We start from the raw sequence: 19,552 nt of genomic DNA, 5'->3' as shown, positions 1-19,552 counted from the left end.
TGATAGATAGCTTGTATATAAAGGGAGTTTATTGTCTTTTGATAGATAGCTTGTATATAAAGGGAGTTTATTGTCTTGTGATAGATAGCTTGTATATAAAGGGAGTTTATTGTCTTGTGATAGATAGCTTGTATATAAAGGGAGAGTATTGTCTTGTGATAGATAGCTTGTATATAAAGGGAGTTTATTGTCTTTTGATAGATAGCTTGTATATAAAGGGAGTTTATTGTCTTGGGATAGATAGCTTGTATATAAAGGGAGAGTATTGTCTTGTGATAGATAGCTTGTATATAAAGGGAGTTTATTGTCTTGTGATAGATAGCTTGTATATAAAGGGAGTTTATTGTCTTGTGATAGAAATAGTTTTTATGTTTTTCTTGTATTTATAAAATGTTGAAATCAAATGTATAGAATTTACATATGTATTTTTTTTCAAAAGTAATATCTTTCTGAAGACCATAAATGTCAGTGGCACCCTAAGGGAGTCGGACGTACTATTTTTTAGCGGCCCCCGAAACGGGAATAGATGCTATTAGTTTTGTGTGGTCTGTTTGTTCGTCCGTTAGTCCGTCCGTCCCGTTTAGATCTCGTAAACTAAAAAAAATATTGAAAATCCGACATCATGATATTTTGGACCAGTGATGCCCAAACTACGGCCATCTGGCCCGCGACGTCGTTCCATCCGGCCCGCCGAAACGTCGGTACTATGTGTAGAAATCTACCTTCCAAACAAAAAAAAAAGTTGAAAAAATGTATCTTTACCTATGTTTGGGCCCTCACTTTTTCTCTAATGGATTGGTACCATGAGCTTAAACATTTGTGTTTATGAACTGGAACTCTGAATGTAGAATCTACCAGGAAAAGTTAGCAGATCTTTACTTTTTTTGTTGTGGAACATGATAATAAGCCAACATATTTATTGTATAAAGAAAGTGTGACTGTTTAATAAAGCAACATAAAGACGGCATTATAAAATAAATATGGTGGCATTCTTGGTTTGAGTCGCGAATAAAAGATGTTAAACTATGCCTAGATATTGGAGGATCCATGGAAATATTTATCAAAAAGAGACCACAAAATGACTCGGTGTTGCACACATTTAAGTCGAGAAATGAAGGTATTGTCTGACGCGTAACAAAAATATATAATTGTCAACTAACCTATTAATTAAGTGTCAAATCCATAGGTTTCTACCAAAATAGTTTCAGAACAATTTCATTTCATTTTATAAATTTTCGTTCATGTGGCCGCGAGATGGAAATTATAATGGCCCGCGGGTCAAATTAGGTTGGGCATCACTGTTTTAGACCATACAAAGTTCTGATAAAACGGCTACTTTTTTCTTTTCTGAAAGCGAAAAATTTAATTTTTAAAAATCAACTATGCAATCAGCTTTTTCATAAAAAATACACCAATTGTACAACTATTCACTATTAGTAGTGACAAACACTGGAGGCTATTAAGTAATAAAGATAGCAATATACCATATTTTTAAACACATTAATACAAACGGTTTTAGATTATTTGTCATAAAATATTTTTGTTACATTTGTATTGCTAAGCTAAGTAAGTTTTTTTTATACTAACTACTATGTTTACTAAAAATTTTTTACTTTCTTTTAAAGAGAAAAAACCTATTTAGTATGCATATAATTGGAAAATAATTTAAAACAACAATTTACAAGTAGTCTATCATATTATCGCGTGAACTGCAACGCGGACGGTAGCCGCGGGCCCTCTAACTAGAGTAAAAAGGAATTAACAAAAATTTTTTTAACGGAATTTTTTTTTCTTGAGGCTTACAATAAGAGATTGGCCTTTTACAGAACAATTAGATAATCATTATATAAAATCAGTAAGGACAGGTTCACGTCTAGCTTCACCTTCACTTTCCGTTGGTCTGCGGGACCGTTGGGGCATCACACAAGATCTGTCAACCTTCTTTCTCCATTCTTCTCTGTCATATGCCTTTGATAGTATTTCATTCTGATATTCTTTCTGAAAATATTGAAACCTGCCTTTTTACCTGCCTGGGTTGACCATTTCGGGGTCCTATATTGAGTTTGTGTTTCCACACAAACTGTCTTTGTAACCTTGTTTAACATGTTAATACGGATAAAATGATCTTCATGTAGATATAGGTCATTCTAGGTATATCAACAACAAATCAGTATATTTCTCGGAACAGATGATCAGATCTATATATAGATATATAGTGCTCGTAATGTACGGATAGAAACCTCAGGAGATAGCGTTCTAGGACAGCCGGAGAAATGAAACATTCAACATTTTCCTGGGTCCTACACTCCACGTCATACATTCTAGGCATCACAATCAACATTTTCCTGGGACCTACACTCCACGTCATACATTCTAGGCATCACAATCAACATTTTCCTGGGACCTACACTCCACGCCCTACATTCTAGACATCACAATCAACATTTTCCTGGGACCTACACTCCACGTCCTACATTCTAGGCATCACAATCAACATTTTCCTGGGACCTACACTCCACGCCCTACATTCTAGGCATCACAATCAACATTTTCCTGGGACCTACGCCCCATGCCCTACATTCTAGGCATCACAATCAACATTTTCCTGGGACCTACACTTCACGCCCTACATTCTAGGCATCACAATCAACATTTTCCTGGGACCTACACTCCACGCCCTACATTCTAGGCATCACAATCAACATTTTCCTGGGACCTACACTCCACGTCCTACATTCTAGGCATCACAATCAACATTTTCCTGGGACCTACGCCCCATGCCCTACATTTTAGGCATCACAATCAACATTTTCCTGGGACCTACGCCCCATGCCCTACATTCTAGGCATCACAATCAACATTTTCCTGGGACCTACGCCCCATGCCCTACATTCTAGGCATCACAATCAACATTTTCCCGGGGCACCTACGCTCCATGTCCTACATTCTAGGCATCACAATCAACATTTTCCAGGGGCACCTACACTCCACGCCCTACATTCTAGGCATCACAATCAACATTTTCCAGGGGCACCTACACTCCACGTCCTACATTCTAGGCATCACAATCAACATTTTCCAGGGGCACCTACACTCCACGCCCTACATTCTAGGCATCACAATCAACATTTTCCAGGGGCACCTACACTCCACGCCCTACATTCTAGGCATCACAATCAACATTTTCCCGGGGCACCTACGCTCCATGTCCTACATTCTTGGCATCACAATCAACATTTTCCAGGGGCACCTACACTCCATGCCCTACATTCTAGGCATCACAATCAACATTTTCCAGGGGCACATACACTCCACGCCCTACATTCTTGGCATCACATCCAAAGACCATATCGCAAATTTGAACATTCGAGACAGTAGCGATTGGAACCCACGACTACTGTCAACAAAAGCAAAGAGTATGAGATCCTCAAGACTCACTAAGTCTTTCCTGCAGGCAGGGCCGGTCTTAGACCACTGCAACCTAAGCTTTCATGTAATAAATTGTAATAATCGGACGAATTTTCACCTTAACCGGAAGTTCCAATACCTTTTTTACTTTTATAGTCACTGGCATATAAATATGCCATAGGTAGCAAGATTCGTAAAGTAAAGTTAACTTGATTGCAATTTAGTACTTTTAAAAGAATGAATAAAATGCAAAGCTGAATGTATTTTCTAATAAAAAATCTTAATTTTCACTTATTATCCTTATTCCCACCCAGACTAGACCTGCGAAATCAGTTTCGCATAGGGACCCGCAATTGCTAGGACCGGCCCTGCCTGCAGGGAACAGGATCAAGGAAAAGGAGAAGAAGCAGACAAGGAAAGCGAAGGTAGAAAAACATTTATGAATGGATGGGTATGTCAATGGAAGAGACACAAGAAACGAAATATCATGTGCGGTTTCAACGGTGCCACAGACTAAGGTGAAGGTGACATTGTGAAATGATATTTTCAATAGCGCTTTTAGTTTTGAGATTTAACTCTTACACACATACGAAACAAAATTTTAAAATGCTGAAATACTATTTGGTAATCTTGCACTTGGTACAAGTACGGGGCAGTTCTGTGGACTTTGGACAACGTCCAAACAATGACATCATTTAGATTAAGAGAAAAAAAAGAGATATATGGAAAATATGTTTTTACCTCAGGGAGGATATTATTTACTTTTCTGCAGTACTGGCCACAGTCCAGAAATGACAATTTTTGTAAATGCACAATGACGTACTATAAAACATTTATATTTTAAGCTTAGTCATACAGTGATACTGAAATTTAATGTATGTGGGTTAAACAGTAATTAAAAAATATTCAACTCACTATTCAGTTGCTTTTTTTTCAAACTGTCATTTACTGTATTACATTGCAATTTTTGTTTCCTTTCAGTATCTGATGGAGAGGTTTTAATGTGCAGAAACGTCTCTTTTAACTTACAGCGACTGCTGTCTTATACTAATAGATTTAAAAATCCATTGGGGAATGGCTCAATGTGTCAAAGACAATCTTTGTCGGCTATCTTAAATAAAACGATCTAACATAAGAGTTTACAAGACACGGTACGGCGTCAGCTTAACATAACATGCAAATATGAGAACACAGGACAGATACTGAAGTAGAGGAGAACACAGGACAGATACTGAAGTAGAGGAGAACACAGGACAGATACTGAAGTAGAGGAGAACGCAGGACAAATACTGAAGTAGAGGAAAACACTGGACAAATACTGAAGTAGAGGAGAACACAGGACAGATACTGAAGTAGAGGAGAACACAGGACAGATACTGAAGTAGAGAAGAACACAGGACAGATACTGAAGTAGAGGACAGATACTGAAGTAGAGGAGAACACAGGACAGATACTGAAGTAGAGGAGAACACAGGACAGATACTGAAGTAGAGGAGAAAACAGGACAGATGCTGAAGTAGAGGAGAACACAGGACAGATACTGAAGTAGAGGAGAACACAGGACAAATACTGAAGTAGAGGAGAACACAGGACAGATACTGAAGTAGAGGAGAACACAGGACAGATACTGAAGTAGAGGAGAACACAGGACAGATACTGAAGTAGAGGAGAACACAGGACAGATACTGAAGTAGAGGAGAACACAGGACAGATACTGAAGTAGAGGAGAACACAGGACAGATACTGAAGTAGAGGAGAACACAGGACAAATACTGAAGTAGAGGAGAACACAGGTTATGAAATAATTTAATATTGAATTACGTCACGTTGCGTGATTTTATATAGAAATATTTTTCAAGGGGTGGTGACGGTGGGAATATAAAAAAAAAGTGAAACTAAAATTCTCAGGCCAGAAAAATGTGTTTGTGTGTGGGAGGTCAAGCGGGCCGTTCTAATTCAACGTAACAAACTAGAAAGTATTAGTCAAAACTGTTAGGGAAGTGTTAAAATGGGGGGGGGGGGACAAAAGATTACGTGAGCGTTTGATGCAGTCATAAAAAGGGTTCTAGCCGAAAAGCACCAGAGAACCTTTCTAACAGTTCGATAAAGAGCTGAACAAATTGAAGAGTTCTCGGAGATTATATTTAGGACTATTTTCTAGGGCGTAGTGTGGAGGGAAATAAGTCCTACCGGTCATCGAATTCATATGCAACAAATATATGTTTGAGAGGGGTAGTGTTCTAAAGCGGGCCGTGCCAATTAGATGTAACAGATTTTCAAGTGGACCTTCCTTATTTAACATAACAAAAAATAATTTTAAAGTTGTTAATTCGATGTAGCTATGAATGGCGGGACAAAACTTAATCCTAGTATTATTAATTTCTAGATTTGGGATTACAACAATGTAGGTTCTACTATGTACAGTCATCTTTCCTATTCTCCACAATAACTAGATCTGATAGTTGTTAGTTTTGAGCTTCTGAGGCCTAAATCTACATATTATTTTGTCTTGAAGAAATAGGCTAATAGAATCTAGTTTATAATTTGTTCAACTGGATGCCAACTCTGAAATTCTTGAAGTATCCCCTGCCTAGACTAGTGAAAGAAGTTTGCCTACGTCACAGGGCTAGAGCAATAGACCGCTAACGATCTTTGCCAGCGAAATGATTCGGTCGGGCTGGATTATCGCGTCATGGCTTTCAGCACCAGTGAACACCGTAACTAAACCTCAGCGGTGATTGGCTTCCCACACATACATTGGCAACTTTCTCTCTTCAGGCTTTACAAGCCAACATTCAACAGTACATTTGAAATCTACAACAAGAGTGTCTACAGCAAGGATTATGTTCAATAGGAAAATGTTCTCTGCCAGTTAGTGCCCCGAGAGACATAGAGCATATAATCAGGACACAGCATAATATAATATAATATAATATAATATAATATAATATCTTTTAAATATGAACATTAAGAATTCAATTATTAATGGCGTATATCCGAGTATTCTTGGGATCAGATTGAAAAGAAAGGACAACGATCGTGCCAAGCGTTATTTGCGCCTTGTGCCTCTAGTGCGTTACATTTTGTTTCTCAGAGTACATAGCACACTTCAAGTTGAGATGTATTGAGTAACAGAAATCATCAATTTGAAGCGATTCATTTTATCATCTGGTAATGTGCACCCATTGCCTTCGCTTGAAACTAAATCTGGATATATTTTAACAAGTCTAACTGTCTAGTCTAGGACTACAATTTATCATATTTCTACTAGGACTAACAGTCTAGTCTAGGACTACATTAATCATATTTTCACTAGGACCAACTGTCTATTCTAGGACTACATTTAATGATATTTCTACTAGGACCAACAGTCTAGTCTAGGACTACATTAATCATATTTTCACTAGAACCAACTGTCTATTCTAGGACTACATTTAATGATATTTCTACTAGGACCAACTGTCTAGTCTTGGACTACATCTAATAATATTTCTACTAGGACCAACTGTCTAGTCTTGGACAAAATCTAATCATATTTCTACTAGGAACAACTGTCTAGTCTTGGACAAAATCTAATCATATTTCTACTAGGACCAACTGTCTAGTCTTGGACAAAATCTAATCATATTTCTACTAGGAACAACTGTCTAGTCTTGGACAAAATCTAATCATATTTCTACTAGGAACAACTGTCTAGTCTTGGACAAAATCTAATCATATTTCTACTAGAACCAACTGTCTAGTCTTGAAGCTAAGTTTATTGTTTTAATGCTAAAGAAATTATGTCGATAAAACGTCGCGTTACGTGTTTTGAGTAAAAAATTTTTTTACAGCTTTTGAATTGATTATGTAAATTACTTTCCTATCTCCGGTATTCAGTTGCTGTAAGTACAAGTCTACAATAGGACAAGAAAAACATAAAAAATACTTTTAAAATAACAAAGCTTATCGTAAGTGTAATTGTATCAATGAGTTTGGATCAGTCAAGTCATTAAATGTGTCATAGATTTAGACTAACAATAATACATCTGTGTGATTAGAAATATTTGTACCAATTGTATTTCTTTAGCGCGATTTAATGCTTTTAGCTTCCTCAGTGCGCTATGATTGCATCACTTGTCAGGACCAGTTAGGGGGGGGGGGAATGTTACAATGATCGCGTCTTAAAGGCATAAAAAAACGTGTTCACTCAGGACTTAGACCTTCTAAAGGGGACTAATTCTACTTATACCACCATATCTGTTTGGTAAGATTTTTTTCCTTTGTTCTATACCAAACAAAATAATTAATGAGCAATAGTTTTGTACTAATCACAGTGCCAGGGAAGTGCTTATGGAAATAGAAGGTTTTAGAGTTCTCTATTGTTAGTTTGAAACTTTTCTCTCTACGAAATATAAAAGGTACTAGTTCAACTTATACCACTTTATCAGTCAAGTAAACTTTCTTTCCCTTGTTCGAGATATCAAACAATTTAATAAATTGTGTTGTCAGGTAAAAGACATAATTGAGCCAAATGTTCCACTTGATCTGTGATTGAGTGTGGGAGAAAAAGGTGTACAAACTTTGGACCAGACAGACAGACAGAGTGAGTTGATAGAAGATTTGTAAAATAATAGTGCTCCTCACAGTTTTTAATTTGACTTAGTACAGACTCTAATGGAAACTGAACCTTCACTCTGTAGTTAGTCAAAGTGTGTATTCAAAGCTTCTTTTATTATTTTTAATTTCTGCTATAGTTTTGTTTAACTTACATGTAAGTCTTTGACAGCGCTCTATAAAAGTATGTTATACTAGGTTTCGTTGAGTATCTTTCAGTAGAAGACCAACTGCTGGTTCGTTGTAAATATCCTTAAAGTATACCACACTTAATTAATTTTCAATCAATAATTGGAACAGCAACATGGGCTGGGACAGAACGTTGGTTGAGATCAAATATTTTGGATTCACTCTAAATCAATAGAACGAACTAAGAACGTGTCGCTGACCAATCAATCGACCGATGTCCGTGCGTTGTAAGACTTCAGAATCCTTATAGCAAGATAGACCTGACGCAATTCTTATAGCAAGGTAATGCTCACTATATTCTTAACATAACGCTGACTCAGTCCTTATAGCAAGATGGTCAAGATTTAATCCTAATTAATAGATAAACCAGAATTTATATCTCCATCAATAATAAAAATCCTGACCAATGCCTCATTGAAATTGTACAGACTCAAGTTCTAAATTACCACTAACCCTTGGTCCCAACTCAATCTTTATAGAAAATAGTGATTTGCAAATCTTGAGCGATCGATTGTGAAGTAGAACCTGCGCCTAGGGCTATAAGAAGAGTGTATGAGTCAGAGGATGGTGTCTCTACTTGGACTTTGCTTCAGACGTTGAGAATTAAGCTATCCACTACGGTGACATTAATTTTGTACTAGATCTTCTAATGAACTCTGTTTAGGAACTCAAAATAAACTATATTTTGCGACCTAAACATATGTACTATGTCTTGTGACCTAAACATATTTTCTGTGTTTTTTGTGACCTAAACATATTTTCTGTGTTTTGTGACCTAAACATATTTTCTGTGTTTTGTGACCTAAACATATTTTCTGTGTTTTGTGACCTAAACATATTTTCTGTGTTTTTTGTGACCTAAACATATTTTCTGTGTTTTGTGACCTAAACATATTTTCTGTGTTTTGTGACCTAAACATATTTTCTGTGTTTTGTGACCTAAACATATTTTCTGCGTTTTGTGACCTAAACATATTTACTAATTCTCGTGACCTAAACATATGTACTAATTCTTGTGACCTAAACATATTAACCATGTCTTGTGACCTAAACATATGTACATTTCTTGTAGCCTAAACATATTGTTATAACTTTGCCATGCACACTGCCATCCAAGAGAGTGCAGAAGGTGCGCACTATTTGAGACTAGACTAGGGAGGATGTTGACATTAGAAGGAAGAGAACAAGTTCCGCCCAAGTCTAGAGGCTGTGCTCAAGGGTAGACATTGGTTCTGAATTTGTGATGTCTTCATGTAAATAAACATCTATATCTCATTGAGTTGCGTCCATTCAGTTACTACAATATGTACTTTGTCCTCTGACCTAAACATATGTACTATGTCTTGTGACCTAATATGTCTTGTGACCACATATGTCTTGTGACCTAATATGTCTTGTGACCTAATATGTCTTGTGACCTAAGCATATGTACTATATCTTATCTTATATAATACAGAAGTTACTTCAAAAAAGAAGATGATTACGTCCTACGCGTCATGCATTTAGTCATGCATACTAACCAATGACCTAAATTCTGCCAAGTCACTGGTTTTCCTGACTAGCTCAGGCAACCTATTCTATGCTCTAATAGCGCTAGGGAAGAAGGAGCATTAGTACAAATTTGTCCTAGCATATGGGACGAGGAAAGTGCCTTTATCTTTGTGTCTTTCTAAGTATTTTATTAAATTTTGTTTTTGTATTTGAAGATTATGGTTCAGTCTTGTGACCTAAACATATGTACATGTCTCGTAACCTAAACATATATACTGAATCATGTGACGTAAATATATGTAGTATGTTTTGTGACCTAAGCTTTAAATGATGCAATGTGAAAGTACCAAATAATATTATGCAAACTTTGTGTAAACTTGTAAAGGCTGGAAGCAGTTTAAAAAAGTAAGTACTAAGGAAAAAACGTAACAACGCGAATAGGGAGAGGGGGGAGGCTACAGACATTTCACGTTGTTTTTTTTTTTTTGTGATTGATCATTTCAATAGGAAACAGTGAACTGACTCGTTCGAATTGCTTGAGTGGCCTCCTAATTGTATAATACAGATGGTATTTGGGCTCACTTGAATTCCCTGAGACTGACCAGTTTAATGTATAGCACAAACTACTGACCTCCCACTTATGTCCTTACTGACCAGCTAGCATTCCAAAGTTATCTGGTCACAAGGTCACTGTTTAGGTCATCAAAAGTTTGTGTATTAAAGCTCTCACTAAATCTATGAGTCCTATCAGAAATGTGTGTGACGTCTTAACACTTCTAAACAAGCCTGTTGATTGGAACATCCACAAACACAACTAGACAAACACCGTTGGGTATCTTACATGACATGGATTATCCTCAGCCACTGGCCATGGAATAAATCAATATGTTAATGAATACATCCTATCTTGTTCGGAATGCCAGCACTGACCACACTGCCACATAAATCGCTTGTCCAGACACTTTAATACATTATGTCAATACTTCCACAAAACTTGCATTTGTATTCAATAGTAGGCTAGAGAACATCGGATGATTAAAACGATTTCTGAAGAAAGTCACTGGTTGTAATGGCGAACTGGGCTTAAGGCCAACGAGTTTGGGATGCAGTGAGCACGCGACAAGCTCTCGCTTCTCATTTAGCAGCCCGTGAGTTAAGTTACAACTTTTAACACCTTTCTGTTCTTCACACATGGAGATGTCAACAATGTGAAAACAAAAGTAAACAGACGAACACACACACACATACAAATATATTTGTAAAGTATGAGACAGAACACCTCGGCATTTAATGTACAAGAGAAGTCAATTGACTTTAAATCTCTTGAGACACTTTTGTTCTCATCCTAAATCGAAAGTCAATGTGTAAAATATTTCTTTTTTTTTTAAATTATACCAACTTTTTTGTTGTTGTTTTTGTAGCCATAAGCTTTAGATCGATATTTTTCAATCTAGTTAAAACAGACACTAGTATTTAAGATTTAATTGTCAATCTAAAAAGCAACAATATGAATTATTTAAACAGCCATGTCTTTGGAAATATCCAAACAACAGCAACAAAAGATGACTTGGATAAGAGAGCTGATGCCAGAACACTTGGCTTGTTCCTGGAGATTGAGTCTTCTGAGTCTGTCACAGGAGTAGAATGATCTCGAGGACTGAGGTGATCCACCAATCATGTACAAGATGTTCTGACCAGGAGGGTATTGTGGTAATAATGCTGGGTTAATATTTGAAATATTTGAACCATTGAAAGGCAATGGAGTAGTATCTTTTAATATGATGTCACCGGCCGAATTCATATCAATATGCTATAGACTTGATGGACTAATAGATCTTTTGTCAATGAATCTGAAAAAAATGGAATACAAGCGGAATGGTATCATTAATAGCGTTTCCTAGTTACCTAGAAATAAATAATATGTTGTTATGGAGTTGTGGTTTTTCTTCATTCGGTAATGCATGTCCCAAAATGGAAACTAGAAATATAAAGGATTGCATTCAATAACTGGACAATATACCATTGCAATACAAAAACACACAGTGTAAAAGGAGGACTACCTCAATCATTATGGTAACGCCTGCCGGCGGATGACATATCCTCCTTTTGCCAGAAGTCTCTTCATAATTACTTTAAAGTTTAAAGTCATCAGTCTATCTAGCGTTACTTTCAGTTTATTGTACACAAGGTATTAACTATTAACCTCGTGAAACAACTATTCAAAGCATAATCATGTGGCCCTGGGTAGCAATGCGGTGAGCAGATAACAAGACTTGTCAGCTTGAGAGCCGGGTGGTCAAAGTAGATGTTATGGTCGCTGCTAGGCGATGGGGCAGGCTCGAGTCCGAGGTTCGAGTTCTCCTAAATTTTGAGATATTTTCTTCTCTCAATAACTTTAGTTCCTTAGTGCTGCTATTCTATATGTTACATGTTTTTTTTTAATTCCTAACTTATTAATACTAGATCTACTAACTAGTCTAGATCTCAGACCTTCATATATAGACCTACTAACTAAAGGCATAAATGACCGTCTTACGCCTACTTACGCCTACCCCTGACCTCAAGGCGGCACGCAACTCTAATAAGTGCCTATGCCTCATGTCCAACAAAGACAACATCAAGGAAAATTTCTACAAGGATCGGAACTCTGCAATAATCAAAACGCTCAAAAACAAACAAACTCATAATACTGGGTTACTTCAATGCCAGGGTAGGCTCCGACTGGAAAACTTGGAGTAATGTTCTGGGCAGACATGAAATTGGTCACTGAAACAGCAATGGTGCATTGTTACTAGAATTGTACTCTTTTCTAGCTACCTCATAGAAAAAAGACATCATGGATACATCCTAGGTCCAAGCTCTGGCATCATCAAGTAGACTTCATCATTGTCAGACAGTCTGATAGACAAGACGTCAAAGTCACCAAAGCTTTATGCGGAGCTGACTGTTGGACTGATCATCGCTTAATCTTATCTAAGCTGAAAATATGCATCAAACCACCTAGACGGCCCCAAGAATGCAAGCATGCAAAGCGCCAAGATGTTGGTAAGCTCAAAATCCCAAATATCAAGCAAGGGCTCATCAACAAACTAGACAGTGAAATTAAAACTCTGCACATGAACAAGGATGTGAAAAACAGCTGGAATAAGCTAAGGGACTCTGTGTACTCTTTGGTTAGCAGCGTCCTTGGTCAGCCAAAACGCAAGCAGCAAGATTGGTTTGACGAAAACAATGTGCAAATTGAACAGCTTTTAACACACAAGCAATATTGCTTTAAGGTCTTTCTGTGTATTCCAACTTGCCGCCAAAGCAGAGAATGCTACACTAATGCCAAAGGAGAGGTCCAGTGGAACCTGAGACTCATGAAGGAGTCATGGCTTAACAAAAAAAGCAGAAGAAATCCAGTCCTATGCTGACAGTAAAAATACACAAATGTTTTTCAATTCAATTTGGTTCTCAACAAAATAGCTCATCCCCCATATTTAGTTCTGATGGAAACAAACTTCTCACAGACAAGGAGGATATACTTGTTCGCTGGGCTGAACACTTCAGTACCGTCCTTAACTGTCCATCAAGTATTAGCGCCGAAGCCATTGCACGCCTGGAACAAGTCCCAATAAACCATTCACTCACTGACCCTCCCCGGCTCAATAAAGTAATGACTGCAATATCCAACCTCTCAAATGGTAAGGCACCGGGACTAGACTCCATCCCTGCTGAAATATACTCACTTGTCAGTTCAGAGGTGACAGCTAAACTAACAGAAATCTACCAGATAATGTGGGAACAAAAAAAAACTACCACAAGAGTTCAAAGACGCCTCCATTCATCTCTACAAGAGAAAGGGAAATAGGCAGTTATACGATAACCATTGTGGCATATCTCTCCTATGCATTGCTGGCAAGGTTTTGGCTAGGGTGCTATTAAATAGACTACAATACCACCTAGAAACTGGCCTACTTCAGGAGAGTCAATGCGGCTTCATGCGTGGTAGAGGCACGGTTGACATGATCTGTGCAGTCCGCCAACTCCAAGAGAAATGTAGAGAGCAAAATTCAAATTTCTATACTGTATTCGTAGATTTGACTAAAGCTTTTGATAAAGTCAGTCGTGAAGGCCTTTGTCAAATCATGTCCTAATTCGGCTGCCCGGATCAATTAATAAACAATGGTGCGCCAATTCCATGACGACATGTAAGCAAGAGTCCAAGACAACGGAGACTACTCCAAGTCTTTTCCTGTCTCAAATGGCGTGAAGCAGGGCTGTGTGCTTTTCAGCATAATGTCCACCGCCATGTTGAAAGATGCCATTAGGGTGGGTATATCGCACCGATGCAAGTTTCTTCAACACTCAGAGACTCAAGGCAAGGACCAAGGTAAACTAAGACTGCACCGGAGACCTACTATTCGCAGATGACTATGCCCTAAATGCCGCAAACGAAGACCTTCAAAAGAGCCTGTCCCTCTTCGCTAACACCTGCAAACATTTTGGCCTCAAATGTAAAAAAAGATACAAGTGCTGAAACAACCTCCTCCAAATAAATCTGTCACAGAACCAGACATTCTCATAAATGGCCAGAAATTAGCAAACGTCAAAAAGTTTGTCTATCTGGGAGGCACCATATCAGTCAACGCCAACCTAGATGATGAGGTTGACTTCCGTGTTGCTCGTGCCAGTGCTGCTTTTGGCAGACTTCAAGAACAAGTGTGGCAACGGAGACGACTCAGCATATCCACAAAACTGAAAGTCTACAGTGCTGTAGTTCTCCCGTCACTCCTATATGCATCAGAGTCCTGAACCCTATATTTCCGCCCCACCAAAAGCTAGACTGTAAAAGGTCCCAACTTCGATGGGCGGGATATGTAGTCCGCATGCCAGACAATCGCCTTCCCAAACGACTTCTGTATGGCGCTCCCTGGGAGGTCAATACAAGCGCTAAAAAGACATTCTCAAGAGCTCCTTCAAGGAATGTGATATGGACATTCATTGCTGGGAAGCATTAGCTTTCGATCGCTCCTCGTGGCGTGAAGCTGTGAGTCTCGGAGTCTCAAGATTTAAATCAAGAAGAGTGGCCAGGGTGAAAGAGCGCCGAAACAACAAAAAGCTGAGAGAAGACGCAGGCCTGTCTGCAACTGACCAAACCCACCCCTTGCGGCCGGCTTTTTAAAGCAAGGATTGGACTTTACAGTCATCTTCGAGTCCATAGGAAATGAGAAATGTGCTCATCTTCGATCACGAAGGAGGAGCTATAGTCTAGATCTCAGACCTTCAGATATAGATCTACTAACTAGTCTAGATCTCAGACCTTCAGATATAGATCTACTAACTAGTCTAGATCTCAGAACTTCAGATATAGATCTACTAACTAGTCTAGATCTCAGACCTTCAGATATTTTCCTATTATCGTTGATAAATGTAACTTTACAAATCTATTGGAATGTACCTTTAGAAGTGTTTCTTTTTATCTAAGATTGATAGGTTGATAAGTTGATCTAAGAATGATAGGCTATCCTCTCGAAATCTTTGTGCACAGATTATGAGTCTACAAGTTCAACTTTAATCAACCCACAAGCCATTGCCAGCCATTGGAGTTGTTCAATGAAAAAATAAAACCCTGAAACAAATCTGTATATAAAAACTTAATTTTGCGAATTTTTTTTTTCAACAATTTTATTAATGTGGACATGATGTGGAGTCATATGTTGAGTCATGGTTGAGTATATAGAAATATAAATTTAATCCTTTTCTTACTGTATTATCTAGGAGCCTGGGTTTTAATATTTACTGCATTATCTAGGTGCCTGGGTTTTATTATTTTCACACAATGGTGACCTGTATGATCACTTCCCTATAGAAAATGGCGAGAAGCAGGGCTGTGTACTTGCTCCTACTCTATTCTTTTTTGGCGTTATGCTGGGTCAAATGAGGAAGCGATTGCACGAAGGCATCTACATCAAGTTTCGTTCGGATGGCTATGTGTTCAATCTTCGACGTCTACTATACTAACGGAGCTTCTCTATGCCAATGATTGCCCCCTGCTAGCTCACAATGAACATGATCTCCAGAACGCGGTCAATGAATTTGTATACGCTGCCGCCTCTTTCGGTTTATCTATAAACCTCGGGAAAAAAGAAGTCATGTTCCAGAAGTCACCCAATAAAACCTACTCAGCCCCAAAGATCACCGTAAAAGGACAGCCTCTTCACATATCTGGGTAGTTTAGTATCCAATAAAGCCTTACTTTAAAGGGAAGTTGATAACCGTCTGGCCAGGGCCAGTAGCGCTTTTGGACGCCTTCAGGCGAGAGTTTGCCGGAATGAATCGCTCCGCCTGCCAACAAAAATCAATGTCTCAACCATTCTTTATGGATCTGAGACATGGACACTATACAGAAAGCAACTAAGACTACTAGAGCGCTTTCACCAAAGATGCTTGCGTTCCGTGGTGGCAAGACCGCACTACAAACAGCGATGTCCTTGCGAACGCCGGAATGGACAGCATAGAGGGACTTCTTATGGTCCGACAGTTATGGTGGGCAGGAAAGACGAACGTATTCCAATGGCAGTCTTTTTTGGTGAGCTGAAAGGTGGTTGACGTAACAGATTGCCTTAGCTGACATTGAAGATAGCACCTGGTTGCAGACAGCTGGAGGTCACTCACAAAGGACGCTGGATACACATTTGAGACCAAAAGAAAATCCGCTGCCGAGGACAGATGCAGACGGCGAAAAGAACATCTAACTCGACCGACTGCGGACATTTGTTATGTTTGCCCTGGATGCGGGAAAATATGTAGGTCACAGATGGGGCTGCGCAGCCACGGGAAATATTGCATTCCTCACTAATCTTTGGACTCGAAGACTAACATTATTATTATTATTAAAATTATTATTATCTAGGTGCCTGTTTTGTTTTATTTACTGTATTTTCTAGGTGCCTGAATTGTTTTATTTCCTATTATCTAGATGCCTGGATTGTCTAAATTTACTGCATTTCTAGGTGCCTGTATTGTTTAAATTTACTGTATTATCTAGATGCCTGGATTGTTTTATTTACTGTATTATCTAGATGCCTGGATTGTAGCCAGGGTCGAGTTTCGTTATTGAGAAACAAAATTCATATTAGTCCCTTTATCAGTTTCCACCGAGGAATTTTCTGGTGATATGGCAGGTCTGCAGAAGTACCGCCCTCTGACAGGCATACATACAAAAATGGAGGCTAGAAATAAACACCTCCAAGACGGTCTATTCTCTGTTCACGCTCGGGACTGGCATTCTCGGGCAACCTTTCCGGCTCTCCCTCAACGGAGTGGCTCTCAGCATGAAAAAGGAACTGTTTTACAGTCCGATGTGTCGCGTTGTTACGCTACTGCACGAAAGTCGTTGTATAAAAATTCCATTTAAAAAAAAGTGTGTGATATTTACATCCATGGTGAAATAATAGTTTTCGTTTCTCTTCTAGTTTTCGAGATCTGAGTTTGGCAGACGGACAGACGGACATTTTGCACAAACCTAATAGCGGCTTTTCCCCTTACGAGGGCCGCTAAAAAATAAGGAGCAGAAAGTCAGTCAGGTAATAAGCAACTTTTGCTGAAATCCTGTGGGAAAAAATGTATTAAATATATTCTGAATAGCAACCTTATGATGACATTCACCAACCTTATGATGACATTCACCAACCTTATGATGACATTCACCCACCTTATGATGACATTCACCCACCTTATGATGACATTCACCCACCTTATGATGACATTCACCAACCTTATGATGACATTCACCAATCTTATGATGACATTCACCAACCTTTTGATGACATTCACCCACCTTATGATGACATTCACCCACCTTATGATGACATTCACCAACCTTATGATGACATTCACCAACCTTATGATGACATTCACCAACCTTATGATGACATTTACTAACCTTATGATGACATTCACCAACCTTATGATGACATTCACCAACCCTATGATGACATTCATCCACCTTATGATGACATTCACACACCTTATGATGACATTCACCCACCTTATGATGACATTCATTAACCTTATGATGACATTCACCCACCTTATAATGACATTCACCAACCTTATGATGACATTTACTAACCTTATGATGACATTCACCAACCTTATGATGACATTCATCCACCTTATGATGACATTCATCCACCTTATGATGACATTCACCCACCTTATGATGACATTCACCCACCTTATGATGACATTCACCCACCTTATGATGACATTCACTAACCTTATGTTGACATTCACCAACCTTATGATGACATTCACCAGCCTTATGTTGACATTCACCAACCTTATGATGACGTTCACCCACCTTATGATGACATTCACCAACCTTATGATGACATTCACCAACCTAATGATGACATTCATTAACCTTATGATGACATTCACTAACCTTATGATGACATTCACTAACCTTATGATGACATTCACTAACCTTATGATGACATTCACTAACCTTATGATGACATTCACTAGCCTTATGATGACATTCACCCACCTTATGATGACATTCACTAACCTTATGATGACATTCACCAACCTTATGATGACATTCACCAACCTTATGATGACATTCACCAACCTTATGATGACATTCACCAACCTTATGATGACATTCACAAGCCTTATGATGACATTCACCAACCTTATGATGACATTCACCAACCTTATAATGACATTCACCAACCTTATGATGACATTCACCAACCTTATGATGACATTCACCAACCTTATGATGACATTCACCAACCTTATGATGACATTCACCAACCTTATGATGACATTTACTAACCTTATGATGACATTCACCAACCTTATGATGACATTCATCCACCTTATGATGACATTCATCCACCTTATGATGACATTCACCCACCTTATGATGACATTCACCCACCTTATGATGACATTCACCCACCTTATGATGACATTCACTAACCTTATGATGACATTCACCAACCTTATGATGACATTCACCAACCTTATGTTGACATTCACCAACCTTATGATGACATTCACCAGCCTTATGTTGACATTCACCAACCTTATGATGACGTTCACCCACCTTATGATGACATTCACCAACCTTATGATGACATTCACCAACCTAATGATGACATTCATTAACCTTATGATGACATTCACTAACCTTATGATGACATTCACTAACCTTATGATGACATTCACTAACCTTATGATGACATTCACTAACCTTATGATGACATTCACTAGCCTTATGATGACATTCACCCACCTTATGATGACATTCACTAACCTTATGATGACATTCACCAACCTTATGATGACATTCACCAACCTTATGATGACATTCACCAACCTTATGATGACATTCACCAACCTTATGATGACATTCACAAGCCTTATGATGACATTCACCAACCTTATGATGACATTCACCAACCTTATAATGACATTCACCAACCTTATGATGACATTTACCAACCTTATGATGACATTCACCAACCTTATGATGACATTCACCAACCTTATGATGACATTCACCAACCTTATGATGACAGCGTTTATTAATGAACAGACTCAGCGTCACAAGAGACGCTAATACCAAGACGACAAAGATGTAGACTGTAGACTATAGTCGAATTACAAAAGAGGCTTTTTTGCTATGAAACAATCTTGACAGCATTTGTTTTACTGAACGTTAGATTACTTTCAAACAAGTTGGTGATTTATTCTTCTGTTGTGTTTGTAGTCAGCTCTAAGATGCAGACAATCAAACTATCTGTACGATTTATTCTTCTGTTGTGTTTGTAGTCAGCTCTAAGATGCAAACAATCAAACTATCTGT

At 38.3% G+C, this 19,552-nt stretch overlaps 1 protein-coding gene across 1 annotated transcript in view; it reads right to left on the bottom strand.

The window, feature by feature from the left end:
- The window catches only part of LOC106052829 (dopamine receptor 2-like), a 32,125-nt gene extending 16,842 nt beyond the window's left edge, over positions 1-15,283 (bottom strand). The window contains exons 1-2 of the mRNA XM_056041153.1: positions 15,128-15,283; positions 10,526-11,534 (exon numbers count right to left, since the gene is read on the bottom strand). The gene's annotated coding sequence lies outside the window, so the exon portion shown is untranslated. The remainder of the gene's footprint in view (positions 1-10,525; positions 11,535-15,127) is intronic.
- Positions 15,284-19,552: the final 4,269 nt, after the last annotated feature.

Source organism: Biomphalaria glabrata, chromosome 1 (assembly GCF_947242115.1).
Source record: "Biomphalaria glabrata chromosome 1, xgBioGlab47.1, whole genome shotgun sequence".
Lineage (NCBI taxonomy): Eukaryota > Metazoa > Mollusca > Gastropoda > Planorbidae > Biomphalaria > Biomphalaria glabrata.
Note: the sequence above shows the minus strand (reverse complement) of the source record. Positions and strands in the feature narration are given on the sequence as shown.